Source organism: Platalea leucorodia (assembly GCF_965183815.1).
Source record: "Platalea leucorodia genome assembly, chromosome: 2".
Lineage (NCBI taxonomy): Eukaryota > Metazoa > Chordata > Aves > Pelecaniformes > Threskiornithidae > Platalea > Platalea leucorodia.
Window position 1 is genome coordinate 73,048,788 of NC_138824.1, and position 16,599 is coordinate 73,065,386.

The window sequence follows — 16,599 nt, forward strand, 5'->3', positions numbered from 1 at the left end:
TCAGGTTGTTCAACCATTCCACAACAGGTATAGGAGGTTTAGGTTTACTTAAGTATTCAGGGGATTTTTGTTTTCCTCTCTAGCACTCCTGGTCAATGGACTTACTCCATGAAGCTTTCTGTAGATTTACTCTGTATTTTTGCCAGAACCAGCCTTTCAGTTGGTACTATAGTCACACTTTCAACAGGAGCCCATGTTCATGCCAGTCTGTGCTATGTTAATCTGTACAATCATGTGACATGCAAATAAGAATAGAAATTGCAGTTTTCTTGTCGAAGTGCACAGCTTGGGGACAAGCCCAGCCATCTCTGAACATCTGAGTTTGTAACGAGTAGCATGGTAATGCCTCTCTGTTCCATAATAAAAGTAAATGGTGTAACTACTGTAAATCTCATTTTCCTTTTATAGCTCAGCTTGTCCAGTAGTCCCAATGTTGTATTGCACGTAGTGTCGTTGATATATTTAAAACCTACATAATAGGCAAAACAAATACATTGGTGAAATGGATGGAAAACAAAAGTCAGGTGAGTTAAACTTGAGGTCCCGTATTTCTGTGAGGAAAAGTTATCTTTGTGCTTATTCATTTGAAGTAGCTTGAGAGCTGTCTCCTCATGGGTACACCTGCACAGTTTTGTAATCCAAAGTCACACAATGCAAATGTTTTACAAACATTTTTAAAAGGGTCTCCAATAAAGGTTTTTCTTTTGATAAACTCCAGGACTCAGGATCTGTGTTCTCCAAAAGTCAATGGAAAATGTATTGATTTGTCTTTCTATTTAGAAAATAGCATTTTCTCCATCACCTCTTAAAAAGCGATAGAAGAATAACACTATTTAATATCTTCATAATAGATATGCTGTTGTGATAGTAGGGTATTGATTTCCATTTATGAATAGTATACAAACAGTGATCCTCAATCAGAAACCAGATTTGAATTTCAGCTGATGCGGGGTGTATTCTTCTTTTTCCCCAGGAAAACGTTTTAAAAAAATCTGCCAGTGTAAACATCTCCCTTTCTCCCAGAACATTATCACTACGTTGCCATTTTTTATGATCTGTGTACATAAGTGAGCCTGGGCCAAAATACACAGTGGTGTGTTTAATTCAGATATGTGGAATATATGCGTACTCAACTGAACAGGAGGCAGATACCTCCTGAATGAGCTTTACTGCTAATGAACACTTGTCACTGAACTATATGCACCTCAGCAGTCTTTAGTTACTGCATGAAGCTACTTTTACCTTGTGGTGATCTGCTATTGATTTGTTGAGGTACTGGGAAAGGAGTGTGTGATCTTAAAAATTAAATCCCAGTCCAGAGATACTAATTAAAACTACCACATCAATTTGATAGGTCCTGTGCTAGCAGTATCCAAAGAAGGTGAACTCTAATAGACAGGGAAGTTGCTTCAAACCTTACATTCCCTAATAGCTAGACAGTTGCTGAATGTAAATAAATGATGCTCTGGGTTTTTTTATTTAATGAGAGAGGATATCAGTGTGAACTTCAGGAGGCTCCACTCCATAGCAAAGTTTCAAATACATCTTGATTTGCAGAGGTTCCTCCTAATTTAGCTCTATTAGCTTAGAGCCCTTCTGCCCTTGAAAATGTACATGTATTGCCATCATACCTGTACTACCCTCTAGGGAGATGGAGATTGCATAGGATCAAGCAGAAGCTAAATGTGTCGCAGTTTCTATGGGTGTTCTTTACAGTTTCTTGCCAGATGGAAAAACCCATGGAGGAATATTAAAATAATGTTTTAGAGTTTTGTCAACATTTTTGGTCATGTTGATAGCAAGAGTGTACTTCTTTAGGTTCATATTCAATAGCGTTCTTTTCCTTGAACACTTTTAGCACTGCTGTTATCATAATAGTAGGACATCTCCTGTGTGATTTGTTTGTTTCATAACTCAGTTGTATTTTTAGTGTTGTGTACATTCATAGCAGTCTCAAGATACATGGCACTCAGTGGGACTTATGAAGTGAATGACTGAGTGAATGCCTGAATGATTTATTACTGCCTGCTATGACAAGTTTCTGAGGGGACACTCTGATTACGGATTCCAAGATGTATGTCTTTGAATAAAATAAAAATGGTTGTAGAATTCACAGCGCAGCACTGCTTCCCTCTGCATCCCTTTCGTTTGCTCCCTGGCACACAGACAAATCTTCGCAGTTTCCACTGTAGACAAGCACAAAAAAGCACAAATTTCAGGCAATATTTCCTGCATCTCTACACATACATGAACAAGGTTAATATTTGAAATGTCTTACTTTTTCTATAAATTTCCCTTGATATTTCAGAAATGTGAAACTAATCTCATTGTTTCTAGAGTATTTTCCTCTAGTGCCAACTAATTCACACCCTAACCCTGTTGTTGCTCTGGGGACAGTTGTTATTCCTTAGGTGGGAATACTGAGCTCTACTTGGTCTGATTGCCAGGATGAATAAGGAGAAAACAGCAGCTCATAAACAAAAGACATATCTCAGTGTGCTGACAGTGGTTAGTAAAACCTACCTACCCCTTCCCGTTGAAAATCTTGTTCAAGAATGGTTCCTGGAGCTCTCTAGTCCCTTTGCTTATAGGAAATAGAAAGTCTTGAAATAATCTGAAACCTCTTTACTCTCTGTGCAAGTTTTGTCTGTGCTTCAGGTGACATGATGAGATGAATCATCTGGCATATTAGGGCACGTGGTAGGTGTGTGTCTGTTGTTGCAGTCCTTATGTAGATGGGCACTTAGCACACTGCTTATGTGAAAAGTTAAGCCTGATGGCATAATGCAGAGCTGCTATGCAATGCGACAGCTCTTTCCCACTCCGTGTACCAGATTGGTTTGATCAACTACATTTGGCAAGCAGGATTCCTTAATACAGAGATGCTACAACATTGGCATCAATGGAGGAGGCTGCTGTGCTACTTTTGGTACTCAAGCAGCATATTAAACTGTCTTGGTTATCTCTATTCAGCACTGATCTGAGCATTGTGGAAATAACTTAATTTCAGGACTCTGCCATAAAATTTAGTTTATTGAGGTAGTTAAGATTCACATAAACATCAGTAAGGAAGAAGAGGTATTCTGCCTGAAAGACAATGTCAGCACTAAACAAATAAGACACAGGCAGCAAAATGCAGGCTGGAAATGAGAAGTTAAGCACAATTAACTGTGGAACTCCTACCATGGGATACTGAGGGTGCTAAAAGTTTATAAGGATTCAAAAGTGTTTGGACGAATTATTGGAAGAAAAATGCATTGGTAGCTATTAAGCATAACGAGATCATTCTGTACTAATGGCCACTATTTTTTTTATTCTGAGGGAGTGAGAGTATTTCAGATTAAATAGTCGGCAAAAGTGACTGTATGGCTAAGCACTTGAAAGAACTCTTTTCCATTAGAGTTGCCACGTGGCTGGTTTCCAGCTTGCCTACATGGTTTTGGTTTTAATTTTTCAGCCACTGTTGGGACAAATGTTTTCTAATTTCTTAATTTGGGAGGACTAGGCACACTGCAGAATAATGTGAGCATGTTTGCACCCATGCCTGCACAACAGTTAATTATTCAAGGTGTTCATTTTTCAGCTCAGAAACAAACCTTCACCTCCTCTCCCCATACCTGTGCTCAAGATTAACTTAAATTCCTGACACTCCTTCCGGTGATAGCATATGACAGCCATACCAAAATGAAGCTGACAAACCCGTTACACCTTGTTTAGAGCATCTGGTCAACTAACTTATTCATTATGTACAAGCAGCTTTATGGTGGGAATCTGTGCTAGCTGCATACCTGAGGTCTGAAACAATCTATAAGGCCATGCTTCAGGCTGCACCAGATGCAGTAATATCGAGCTGCAGTGCAAAATGCCAGAATAAAAATAATAAGACTGAACTGATTAATGGGTTTTCATTGCTTTATTTCTCTTGCTGCTGTTCTGATCAAAGTGCAGACACTGTTGTTCATTTTAAAAAGCACCTTAGATATTTTTGTAGCCAATTACTTATCTTTTCCCTTATTTTCCCAATTTTCCCAATTTCCCTTATTTTCCCAATTTTCCCAATTACTTGTCTTTTCAACAGTGTCCCGAGTTGCCCATTACTGGAGGATTGCTGCAAGGCAGGAAAAGGTGGACATGCCCAGAATGCCATTCCTACTGCAAACGCTAAAATATACACACGAAGGTTCATGAACAATTCAAGTGTTGTCAGTTCAGTTGAAAACAGGGGAAAGTCAAATTTCCAGCTATTGATAGTCCAGTTTTCTCAGTCAGGTCTTAAAACATGTACTTCTAGCCTTCTGAAAGTTCAAATTTTGTTTTTAAGTTATGTACAAAAGCATGCAAAGTATTGCAGAAAAAAGTAAGGAAATGTGAAATGCATTTAAAAGAAATTCTCCAAATCTAACATAGTGCTTGAAAGAAACAGATTCTGTCTTTCTAAATATAAACTCAGTTCAATCAAGTGTTACCCCTTTGAACATGAAACCTCTTATGGATATGCAATCAGTACTTTGAGCCTCATATCATTAATTTTCCAACAGAACTAGCTGTCATCGCCAATTTTAATATGTTTCTCCTAGCCTAGAAAAGTAAATGCTGGTTCTGTGGAATGAGCTGTGCTTTGTTTCATCTCATGTATCATCAGCAGAATCATTAATAAAGTCTGAGGACAGAATTTTACTCCTGATGAAGAACACGCTAGAAGCAACACAGCTTAATGTTCATATCTCAAGAGGAGTTTCATTAAAGATGCTGGGAAGGCATTGCAATGTGCAGAGAAAGCTTTAATCCACATCTGAACTTCCCATCTGTGCTCTCTGTAATGGGCTGAACCGGATTGTGGGGCATCCATGGAATTCTTGATTCAGGTTTTGTGACAAGCATATTTTAGGCATTGTAGCTTTTTCCTCTTCTAGGAAGGTAGAAATTAAGGTACCGGGATGCATCCATCCTTCTCTTCAGAAGGCTGTCTTTTACAGAGAATAGTCAACATATAGAGTTCTTATAGAGAGGAAAAAAGAAATATATTTATGGAAAATTTAGCCTTTGAAAGTTTCCTCCCAAATCCTGTACTTAGCATATGACTTGTGTCATATGACAATTCATGAATACAATGCGTGAAGCATATCTGTGATAAATCCCTCCTCCTGTTCATGTGCTAGTCCCTCTCATACACAGGCATTTCCATATCTTCTTATTTCTGTTGCCCTCTTTTAGACTTTACTGTTTTCATTACACATTTTTTCAAATACCTTGGCTGGTGTGCAAGGCAGTATTCAAAGGCAAGTTGACCATTCCAAAGATGTATGAGTGCATGATCCTGTAGGGATCTTCTTTGCTTTTGTTAACCTGTAAGCATTAATGTTTCTAAGCATTTTTTTTCCTGAGGTACCCACAATAACACCTGGATACAGTGAATTTGAAATATGTTATAATCTTATGTGAGTAATTTAAGTTCTTCATTCCAATAGACATTCTGAGTGTAATCTGCTACTGCATTGCTCAGTTGTTAACTTTCCTTAGGTTTCCCTAAAATTCCCTGCAGGTGTTTCTTTTTTATCTATCATAAATAATGTATTGTTTCTTAGAGAGTCAAATATTTACCTAATTCCTTGACTACGCACTACTGGCTGATTCACTACTACTTTTCTGTGTGTGACTCAATACATTTCTCAATATGTAAGAGACACTGCGTTAAGTGTCTTGTAGATTTTTATGACTCTATTTTATAGCCAAGCCAAGACTCATAACAATTTTACAAGTTAGTTTGCATTGGAAGTTCTGCTAATTTTTATCTAATTGCTCCAATAGGATGTACTATATATCTATGGAATTGGTCAAATTCATCCATCATATAGGTACCTTCACTGTAAAGTTAGACTTTCTAAACCTGGTTTATGGTAGATTCATGCCAAAGTAGTGCATATTGTAAGTGTCAGTGTGGCACTACTCTTTGTGTTACTCTTCTGTCTCATTGCATGAGGTATATCAGAGACATCTTTCTAAACATTTACAGCTATATGGTTCAGTGCTGATTCCAAGTTTATACAATATGTTGCGATACAAGAGTAATAGACTTAAAACAATCTGATATTAGATCTGATAGCGACCAATACACAAATGATCTCTGTTTTGTAGAAAAAGCAGTGAAACTACCCTGAGGTTGAGGGTTGTCCATTGCCTCCCTGATGATCAAGGAGAGCTGATGGCAGTGGTTAATTCATGTATTATCCCTTGCTCTTCTATTCCTCACAAAGAGCTAAGGTTTTGGCCTCATAGTAGACCAAATGTCTCACTCCTTTTACAGCGACTCTTGAGATTTTTCTCCATGAGATTGAAGGCTCCTCTGGAAAGGCAGCAGCTGCTGTTGTTACTTCCAGCAAAAATGAGACCCTAGAGTAAAATTACAGCAAGTGCTTATTAGTGAAGCCTAAAATGCTTAACTAATGATATCTTGGGTCCAGCAAACTCTTCCTGAGACTGTCTGGATTGATGGTAGGCTATTCCAGGAACCTGGCATCTACCCCAGTTTTGCAGTGGTCTTCCAAGGATCCTTGGTGTCTCCGTTTACCATGCACGGTTGCCTGAGGAAGATGGGAGGCCTGCATCACGGTGCAAACTCTCTAGGCAATCTGCTGCTGAGCCAAAAAAATGCTCTTATTCCAGGATCTGAAGATCAGGATAGGTGACAGTATTTCAGGGATAGGACCCCCCAGGTCTGACTTACATTTAAACAAGAAGACTGGAAGTCCCAAAAATCCCAAGTGCAGTCTAGGGTCTCAAAGCAACCAGTCTTATTTCTTTGAATTTTCTATTAGCAAGATTTAAAAAAAAAAAAAAAAAAAAAAAACCAGTACCAAAACCAATTTTAGAAAAGACAAAACCTGCCTGCAAGCCATTTTTTTTTGGCAAGAATATATGTAGCTGACTAAGTTATGCTTATGGTGTCAGGAGAAATTAAGAGAAAATGCTGAAGCAAGGCAGGTGGCTGGTTGCCTGTCTGACAGCTGAAATGTATCAGCAAAAGGCCCTGCAGTCTCTGCCATGTGACAATCATTGTTAGTTCCCATGATTTCATCACAGATCTCATGATATTTGGTGTTTACTTGAACCCAAAACCTCTTTAAGCATGTTATCATGTGCCAATGTGGGCTTTCTTTTTTTTTTTTAACAAACATTCCACAGTGTGACACAAATGCACCAAGGCAAGAAGAAAAGGACTTTCTCCCTCAAATGTAATATAACACCTATGATATACTATGTACTTATATTATTGTTATTTGCTTATTTAGGTATGTGATAACTGATTTGCAAATGAATCTGATCTTTATGGAGAGGCTGGTCCATAACTTGTAAACTCCTGGCAGCCCTGTGTTTGTAAGTTCGACCGTATAGAGCTCGTCTTTGTGTTATACAGAGCATCAAAAGACAGTCACGCTCCTTTGCATCATATTTTTTAACACAAGAAGGAATGACTGGTTTTAGCACTCTGTAACAATTGCATCACAGGACAATGTGGGGATGCTCTGGAATAGAAATCATTGCACTCTCTTGCTTAGGGAGTCATAGAAATCCATTCTATAAATAAAGAATTGTCTGTAAGTAAGATAAAAGTGCCCCTTTATGGGTCTTTTATTTCAACATAAGAAAGCAGACTGAATGGCTTGCATGGTGCTGCCCTTACAGGCAACACTCAGAGGTGGATCGATAGTCACCAGTGGCCAAACTCTTTACAGTGCTGTGCATAGCTCAGTCGGGCAGATTTTGATCTTGGGCAGTTATCTTGTTCCTAAGAATAAACTTCCTAAGGCACCTTCCAAGATGCATGCTCCATTTGTGTGCACAGGTGTTACATCGTATGCTTATTTGGCGTTCCTTTCTTTTGGAGTGTTAGATTTTTACAAATGCAGATATAACTACACATGTTTATTCCTTGTAGCCTCCCTTGATGTAACTGAAATGTACATCACAAAATATAACATAAAACGTGAAAGTGCAAGTCAAGGTAACCCACCGCCAGGCAACTTAAAAGCTGCAGCAGTTCCCTTCTCCCACATTTATCTGCACATTTGCAAAGGCAGGAAACAAGCTTGCTTGAACCCAGGAGGTTCAAGCTATTTTAGGTCCCTAGTAGGATATGTGACATATTTTTTAAGAAACAAAGAGCATATAGTTTTCTAATTACTTTAGTTGCTGTAATGAGTAGATTAAAAAAAGATTGTATTATTGTCTTCCATGGTCACCTCAGTTGCCACACTGAAAGTTACATTAATGCATCTCCCAACTGTGAGAACTATGTGCCTGAACTCACTGGTGTCCTAAGAGAAATGAAGAATTGCTGCAAAATTGCTTACAAGTGTAGAGAAACCATTTGGCACTTTGAGAACCAAGAAGAATTGAACAGGTGTCAGAATCAGAACAAATACCAAGTAAAATCGCTGAGGAGGAGAGAAAAGGAGAACGAGGAGAGACCAGAATCGCCAAGGTCAGCCAGGTAACCTGCAGTATGCCACTGAAGTTTAACAAAAGCAGTGACTATTGATTCTCAGATTAAACACACCTAGGCTAGAGCCCAGTTGATGCTTGTTACTTTTGCTAGGTTTGGCTGACCAGTGATAATGAGGTTAGTAGAAGCCATCAAAGGTTTACTTGTAAGAGACTCAAAAACCAGAATGAAAACATCAAGTCCTCAACCTGTTAGCCTTGTCTTGTCAATTTTGTTTACTTTTAACACAGCCTGGAAAAACAAGGTAGCCTGGAAACATGAAATGTTACCATGAGACGATTCACTTCTGCTTCTGCAAAATTAACAGAAAACCAAAGACATACCGCTAGTGCCCACAGACCTAAGAAAGGGAAGAAAGTAAGGCAGTCATTCAGCTTTGAACATTGTTTTGCTATCAGTGCTAGAGGACAATCACGGAAATGTGTTGTGTATCTGCTCCTGTTAGAGGGATGTTGCTGTGGTCTGCCTGGCTGGATCCCTTGGTATGAAGGGCAGGTCTATCTCCTTAAAAGGTGATTAACTTTGTGTAACAGGCATGCTATATGACAGATGATAAAACTAATCCTTTTTCATAGTTGGGTAGCATATATGTCTGTCAAAACAAAATACGCTAGGATTATGTGTCTTACTATCAGATAACTCCTCAGACAGATAAACAAATGAGTGATAAGATTTAGACGGGAGAAAGCAGAAACACAAATTGAGACATCAAATTTAATTTTGACTTTCAAGTAAGTATTTTTATATTCTCCTATATGATGTAGATTTTCAATTGATTCTTCTTTAAGAAGCACGGCAATTTTGTGTATCTAAATACGGAGATTATTTCTGTGGAATGGAAATTAAGTTATGATTTAATGTTTGCGTTAGCCATGGATATTATAAAGTAATTTATTTTTTCCCTATTTTTTTTCATAATGTGACTTCTGGCAGTTTTACCACTAATCTATTAAAGCTCAGGAAGAGTTGACTTTTCCACAAAACCTTTCTATCAGTCCTAAGAAAGAAAACATAGGGAGGCACGTAGATTGAACAAAAGGTGCATACTATTCTGGGGCAATTGGCTGAATCAGAGAGCTTGTGCAGAAGACACTGAAGCTCCTTTCTAGCTCCTTCTACCTGAGTTTCCCAGGGAAACCAAGGCAGTATGGGGAGGGCTGGTGTGTGACTTTATTATGTCCTGATGGAGGGTAGGAGCATCCAGGAGCTCAGAAGTTCTGGCTCCACCAGTTGCGATGTAACCTTAATCGGACTTGTTGTTTCCTCTTGTCTTGCTTTTGCTGCCACTTGCATTGATGTCTTTTGGTGAGCACTGGTGAGAAAGGTTAGCTGCACCTGTCTCCTCTGCTTGGTCAGCCCTGAGTGCATCAGTTCAGGGGACATCCCAGTTAGTGTCTCTTTTTTCACTCTGGCAGCCTGATTTGACATCTATGTTTCTTCCCTTTGGAAAACCACCACCAGTGAAGAACCAAGAGCCTCATTAAAACAAATCTGATTATCAGGAAGTGGAATGAATTGCAGTTCACAGTATTTAGACCCTTCCTCAATATCTTTCTATTTTTATCCTTAGTAACACAGGTTACTAGAAAACCACCTCAGAACTGTTCCATGCTTGACATAGGCCTCTTATGCAATGAAAAGATGAACAAAGTTCATGGTCTGGGTCCCTAAGATCAATGTATTCCATACCATGCCCCAGGATATATTAAAGCCATCTAAATTCCTAATTGAAACTGTTGCTTGACTAGAACAGAAGAAAATAATATGTGTGAAAGGCTGATATGAAGTTAGTCCTTGATTTGTAGACAAACATCTTAGAAAAGAAGATCCATCCTGATTTCACCATCTTCTGCTCCATTTTTTTCCTCAGTAAAAACACAAGCAACATGAGCATAACAACAACAACAAACCTCCCAAAAGAATCTCTGTTCTTTTCTCTCTCTCTCACAGGCATGCATCCTTCTGCCCACACCCACTCACATACAGATACACCTAGAAGAATAAGGATGAGAAAACAGATATGCGATAGCTTTCAATCTTTTCATTACTGGCAGGTGCTCAGCTACTAAGGCAACAAGCAATATGCAAGAAGCTGCATAGAATTAAACAGGATGAAGCAAAAAGAAGAACAAATCCTACTGTAAATCCTCTGAAACAAACAAACTGACTGTCCTTTAACTTTTCTTAATGGAATATATGTTAAATATTTAGTTATGTCCTTGAGGCACTCTGGTGCTGGTAAGCTTATAAATCTTCTCTTTATCTACTTTAACTGATTTGACATTTGAATGCACTTTTCCTATAATTGTGCTTTAAAAAAAAATCTATTAATATTATAGTCTTCATAGGTTGCAATGGTATACTCTGCATATCTCATGCTGTTTGAACTGATGAAGGCTGAATGTCAGAGCTGACAAAGAATTTTTAAGGATTTTTTTTTTTCCTTTGGAAAGAGGTTATTCCTGTGAAATATAAACTTTTCTTTTTGAGGAATATACATTTTAACTTTGTTAAAGATTTTAGGAATTTTTGGTCCTCAACAGAAAGAAGTATCCACCCTACAACATCCTGAGGCACCCGAAATCTGAATATGTGATGCTTAATTTTAAATCTCATCTTAAAAGGACAATGGAGAGGTTCTCAATATACTTTTTTCATTTTGCCTATAAGTGGCCTGATCACACACTGGCTATTTTACAGTTTTTGAGTCATTTCTGACTCTCAGAAGGTGAAGACAATATGCTTGTTGTATTTCAAAATATACCACCTAAGGGAAAAATAGTAGCTATTTTGTACTTACAGTACTTTCTATGCATTTATGTGAAAGGGAGCAAAAATACCACCCCATTTAAGAAAAAAAATGGTAACCATTTAGAGCAAACAGTCAATGTTGTCCACGTTTTAATTCTGGAAGGTCAGTTGCTCTTCTCAATTTAAAAAGAAGAAAAAGCAGCAAGAATTGCGTGAAAATACCTTACGGGTATTTTCTTCCTGTATTGATTGACTTCAAATGAAGCTACTAGACCAAATGAGAATGGAAAAGTTTGTCTGCAAGTCATGACTTTTAACAGAAGGGAACTTTGAGATCTGAATGGTGTATTTGTTCACAGCAGTTGTCTGAAAATCAACATTTCAATAAGACAACATTGCTTGCCTCTGGCAGCCAGAGAAGGCAACCACAAGCTCTTGGATAAACGTCTCTTATGATTAAAAGGAAACTGAGATATCCAAGTGTTTCATAACATGGTATTTCCTTTCTTTCTTTTTGTCCCCAACACCTTTCCCCAAAGTCCATATTGAAATCTTTAAAGCTTTTCGTGTCTAACCAACACAAGACTGCAGAGAGGAAGATAAAAGGCTGTTCCCAGCAACGTGCAAACTTCAAAGTTGTTTGGAGGATTTGTACTGTAGGTTTCTATTGATTTATGTGCAAAATATAGCAGTATTTCTTATGTCAAGGCTTAGCAGAATTGACAGCCAAAAATCCTGCTCTGTGGTACTATCAGATTTCAAAAGTTAAGCAAGCTGAGACTAGTCACTACTGGTATGGGAGTTTCAGCAGGAAAACTGAAGTGTTTCTCAGATTCCAGAATTACAATCACACTTCTTTTATTTATAATTGTGTTCACCGTGATTTGTTACAGCCACCAAAGGGTACCTTCCTGCTAATATCTTACATAACTGTATGTACCAAAGTAAAACACATTAATGACCAGTGCATGATAGTAATCTTTAATGTTTAGATGCTATACCGAAGCGCATGGTGGAGTAATGTGACAACGGTCATTACCTGAAGCAGGGGAGGTTCTGACTTGATAGAAGGAAAAAATCACCAAGGACAGTCAAGCATTGGAGCAGGTTGTCCAAGGACATTGTGAAGTCCTTGGAGGTTCTCAAGACGCAACTGGATACCTGGCCTGAATTCAGTATCAACCCTACTTTGAGCAAGCATTCAAACCAGAAACATCCTGAAATCCCTTCCAACTTGACTGACTCTACCATAACACATTTTTCACATTCAAAACAAGATTTATGTTAAAATATTCAATTTTCCTTATAGAGAAATTTGTTCATATTCAGAGATAAAAATCTGTGTTTGTGAAAGCCATCTTTCCTCGACAACTTTTTAAAAGAGTCAGTTTTTCTTAAGGAACTCCCAAAAAGGGAAGGGGCGGGGGGGGGGGGGGGGGGGAAGAACTGCAAATTGTTGCAGCTTTCCCTTCGCAGTTTATTTTTCTGAATAACTGATTATATGTCCTATTAGAAATTGTGATGTTTTTCTGTATATTTTCGTTGCACAATGGTTGTTACCACCAGGAATCACTGGTATATTAGTTGCAAATAAGGTAAACTTTTGTTGATCAAGACCTGGGGATTCTTCCAAAGACTAATATAATCAGGCAATAAGTTCAAAAGTCAAGCAAGATATAGAATTTGTCCTCTTATTTCCCTAGAGCTCTCCCCACTCTGTGTAGATTCCAGGAATTGATTTTCAGGTTCCTGGCATACTACTGTGAGAGCTCATTTTTCCACCCGTTGGCTATCAGCATTCGCACCACAACAGTACACAAGGACTCTGACACTGACTCCAGCAGCTCCTTACACTCTGCTCAAATTAGACACTAATTCTGGTTCTTGACACAGGTCAGACACATGAGATCTGTTTCCCCTCCTCTCCACTACCTAGTTGGTCCCCACTGAATCACCTCCTACCTTTCACAACTGTCTTTAGAAACCTTTTAGCTGTCTCTATCTCCTATAACCCTTTCCTTTTCTTCCTCCCCCCACCCCCCATTTTTTCCCTTTTTCCTTCTTTCCTTTCTCCTCTATTTCCTTTCTTCTCATTTTCCCTTTTTCCTGTCCCTCTCCCCTTTTTCCCCTTCATCCTATTGTCTTCCACCCATGACTATTTCCTTCCTCCACCTACTTGGTCTTTCTTTGCATTCCTGCATGGACTGGCTGTGGCCAGAATTCCCTTCCTCAGGTCTGTCAAGCGAAAATGTTCCTTCCAGCTTCTTCATTCTTTGGCAAGAAACAGAAAGGAGTTGAGAGGCTGAGCTCCACCTGTGAAGCCATAAGGGTAACACCTAGAGAGTATCATTTGTTGCTTGGAAGTTCAGGGTGGCCTCTGCATAGGAGTGACAAGTCTCAAGTGACATTCAGATGGACAATTACATACAATAAGGGAGGGAGAAATAAAGAGCTGAGAGAAGGAGCCCGGGAACAAGAAGAAGATATAAGGACTAGAGAATCTTCTTGTGATGCAGATGTTGACAGAGGGAAATGGATAGTCATGCCCATGTTTGAAAAGACAGATCCAAAAAATTGATGATGTAAGGTAAAACTCACAGAGGAATAGAAAACCCAAGAACTCTGACTGAATTTCAGGATAAGATATTCACAGTGACAGGAAGCTTGGAATTAGGAAGTAGAGATAACATAGAGAGCTAGTATACAAAGTAGACCAAGACTAAAAAAAAACAGAGCAAGAAAATGTGTAATTATTTTACTGTTCAGAACTCAAGCATAAAAAGACATTAAAAAGTGCCATATACATACCTAGCACAAAATTCATACAGTTTCTGTGAATTTGTTTTTCTAAATTCTGTTTCATAAGCATCAGTTCAAATAATTAACTGATCTAAAATTTTTGTCCTTTACTCAAACAAACTGACGAGCTTTTGCAGTTCACTAAAAACCTCAGTACTTACCTTTCCAGTAATTTCTTATCACATACTGTTGAATTTTTTTCATTTTAATCTGAACTTGGAGCAGAAGTGCTGAAACACTGTAAAAAATATTCTCATAGCATTCTTCTGATAAAGAAAGGCAGGGCATAGCAGAAATTTCTCGCTGGAGGTTTTACCTCTGTAGAATTTCTGGACAACTGTAATAACTGAATGTGAGACTGAAATCTTGTTCAGACAGACATACATACTTCTCAGTGATGGTCAGAACAAAACCTTTTGAAGTTCTGGAAAGAACTCATCATACAAATACTATTGTGAATGACTGACTGCAATTCCAAATCTGCTTCATCATTTTCATCTTGACTTCACTTCAAAATGATTATCCATCGCAGGCTTAAAACACTTCTGAAACCATAGGAAAAGCTAATACCTGCAGTAGTCAGAAAGTTCATAACAACTGTTAAAGTTAGAGAAACAAGGTTTTAGAAATCTCTTAAGGAGATTTTTGAATGTTCTTTGAAATAGTATTTAGTTTCTTCTCACCTCTCAACTCAGGTGTATAAATTACTACTTTTCCAACTCTATAAGCCCTTGAGAAACTGAAGAGGCCTTCATTAACTGAAATAAAGTACTTATGTACTCCATTAAAGTGTCAGTATTTTCAAGATCTTTTTATTAAGCTATTCTGTCTATAGAATATGACTTTCCTTTCCCACCTTGGAGGGTTTTAAGATGCTCAGTATCAAACTTACAGAAACTTTATACCTAGCAAGATTATTAGAATTGCAAGAATTAACTTATACTATACCAGTGTTCGCGTGTGGATAGGAGATACTGCAATCACATTTATAGAATAGTAACATATGAAATGAATATTCTGATCTATCTATCTCAATCAAGAGGGAAACAATGGAAGTTGTTTTTCACAATTCCTTATCTTTAATTTTTAATGAATAAGTCCATTTAAAGAAAGTTTTCTTTTGTTTTGTTTTTAATGTAAAGCCAGAAATTGAACAGTTGGAGTGATGTTCCTTATATAACTGATAAGCTTTTCAGGTGATGACTGACATATAGTAGATTTTAGACCTAGACCAGAGTTTCATGTAACTTTTGCGGTCTTTTTTCCTACTTTCTTAAATGTTGCCTGTTCTTTTGTTCTTATACCATTGTTAATAGCATGTAATCTTATAATTTTAAAGTACAACAAACCTACTAAAAAAGTCTGAGCAGAGATCTAACAAAATGCGTATGAACACATTGAGGTTTTGTAGGTGATATTACCTGCATATTTCTTTTTAGTAAAGATAACTTGGATTTCCTACATCTTATTTTTAAATGTTGTTCTCATGAAAACAATACTTGAGCATTAACATCAGATACGTTTAGCCTTACCTCAGGTTTAATATGATCAGGCTTTGTACAAAAGTAAATAAATCTCTAATGTCTTTGCTGTGTTTATAAGATGTCAGTGTGTTAGTTTGGACAGCTGTGTTACACTCCAACAGTGTAAGACATCTACAAGTCTCTGTAGCGCTAACAGTTCAATACCAGAGACTTCAGGTTATTAGGTTGGAGGAGGTGTCATGGTATGTTGCAAACCAACCCAAAACTCATGTGCTGTGATGACATAGAGACACAAAATTCACATGCTGTGATGGCATAGAGTTGAACCTTAAGAAGTTTAGTGCTGTGGATATCTTCTTGGCTGTATGGCAAAGGATATCTGCTAAAAATCTTTGAATGCCAAACTAGCTGGTCTATGAATCCATGCAGGGTTGTCACTAATACCTCAGTGCCTTTCCTCTTGATGCCGTAGGCATTGATTAATTAGTTTAGTGTGCACTGCCAACACCAAACGTAAGAAAGTTGTGCCAGGTACCTAAGCTATCAGATGAGAGGAGACAGTCCAAAGGATTTCTGTAATCGCTAAGTAATAGTTTCAGTTGTCTTCCTGCAACTGTGAGACTTACTTAGAAATTTAATTTTAAAATGGCCACCTGGGAATGTGCATGTTCTTCTTGTTTCCAGGAGCTGGGTTTTTAAGTGAAATAGCAACTCTGCCAAGAGGGTTTTTATACAGCATGCAGTTGGAGTTGCCAGATAGTAAAGAAAAAGCATGGGACTTCTTCCATCACTGGCTTTGGTATTTTTATTTCCTTAGTGTATTGAGTTTTCTAGTTATTAGGAAAGGGAATCTGGTTTTTAGTTGGAAGAAAAACATCTCACCAAATTACTATTTCTCTTCTATGTTGTCCCAGCCTAGGATTCCTCTCAGTTTTGCCTCTGTGCACATGACATAAAATATAAAGTGATTCCTAAGTGTAACAGTGTGTAACTTCACATGAACTACTGGCCTATACATTAAGGAATGACATTTTTAAACTCATCATTAAATATTTAAAGGCT

General features: G+C 37.9%; 1 protein-coding gene across 1 annotated transcript in view; it reads left to right on the forward strand.

Moving 5' to 3' along the window:
* The window catches only part of GABRG3 (gamma-aminobutyric acid type A receptor subunit gamma3), a gene marked incomplete at both ends in the record, with an annotated part of 327,025 nt that overhangs the window by 173,434 nt on the left and 136,992 nt on the right, over positions 1-16,599 (forward strand). The gene's annotated exons all lie outside the window — the stretch shown is intronic.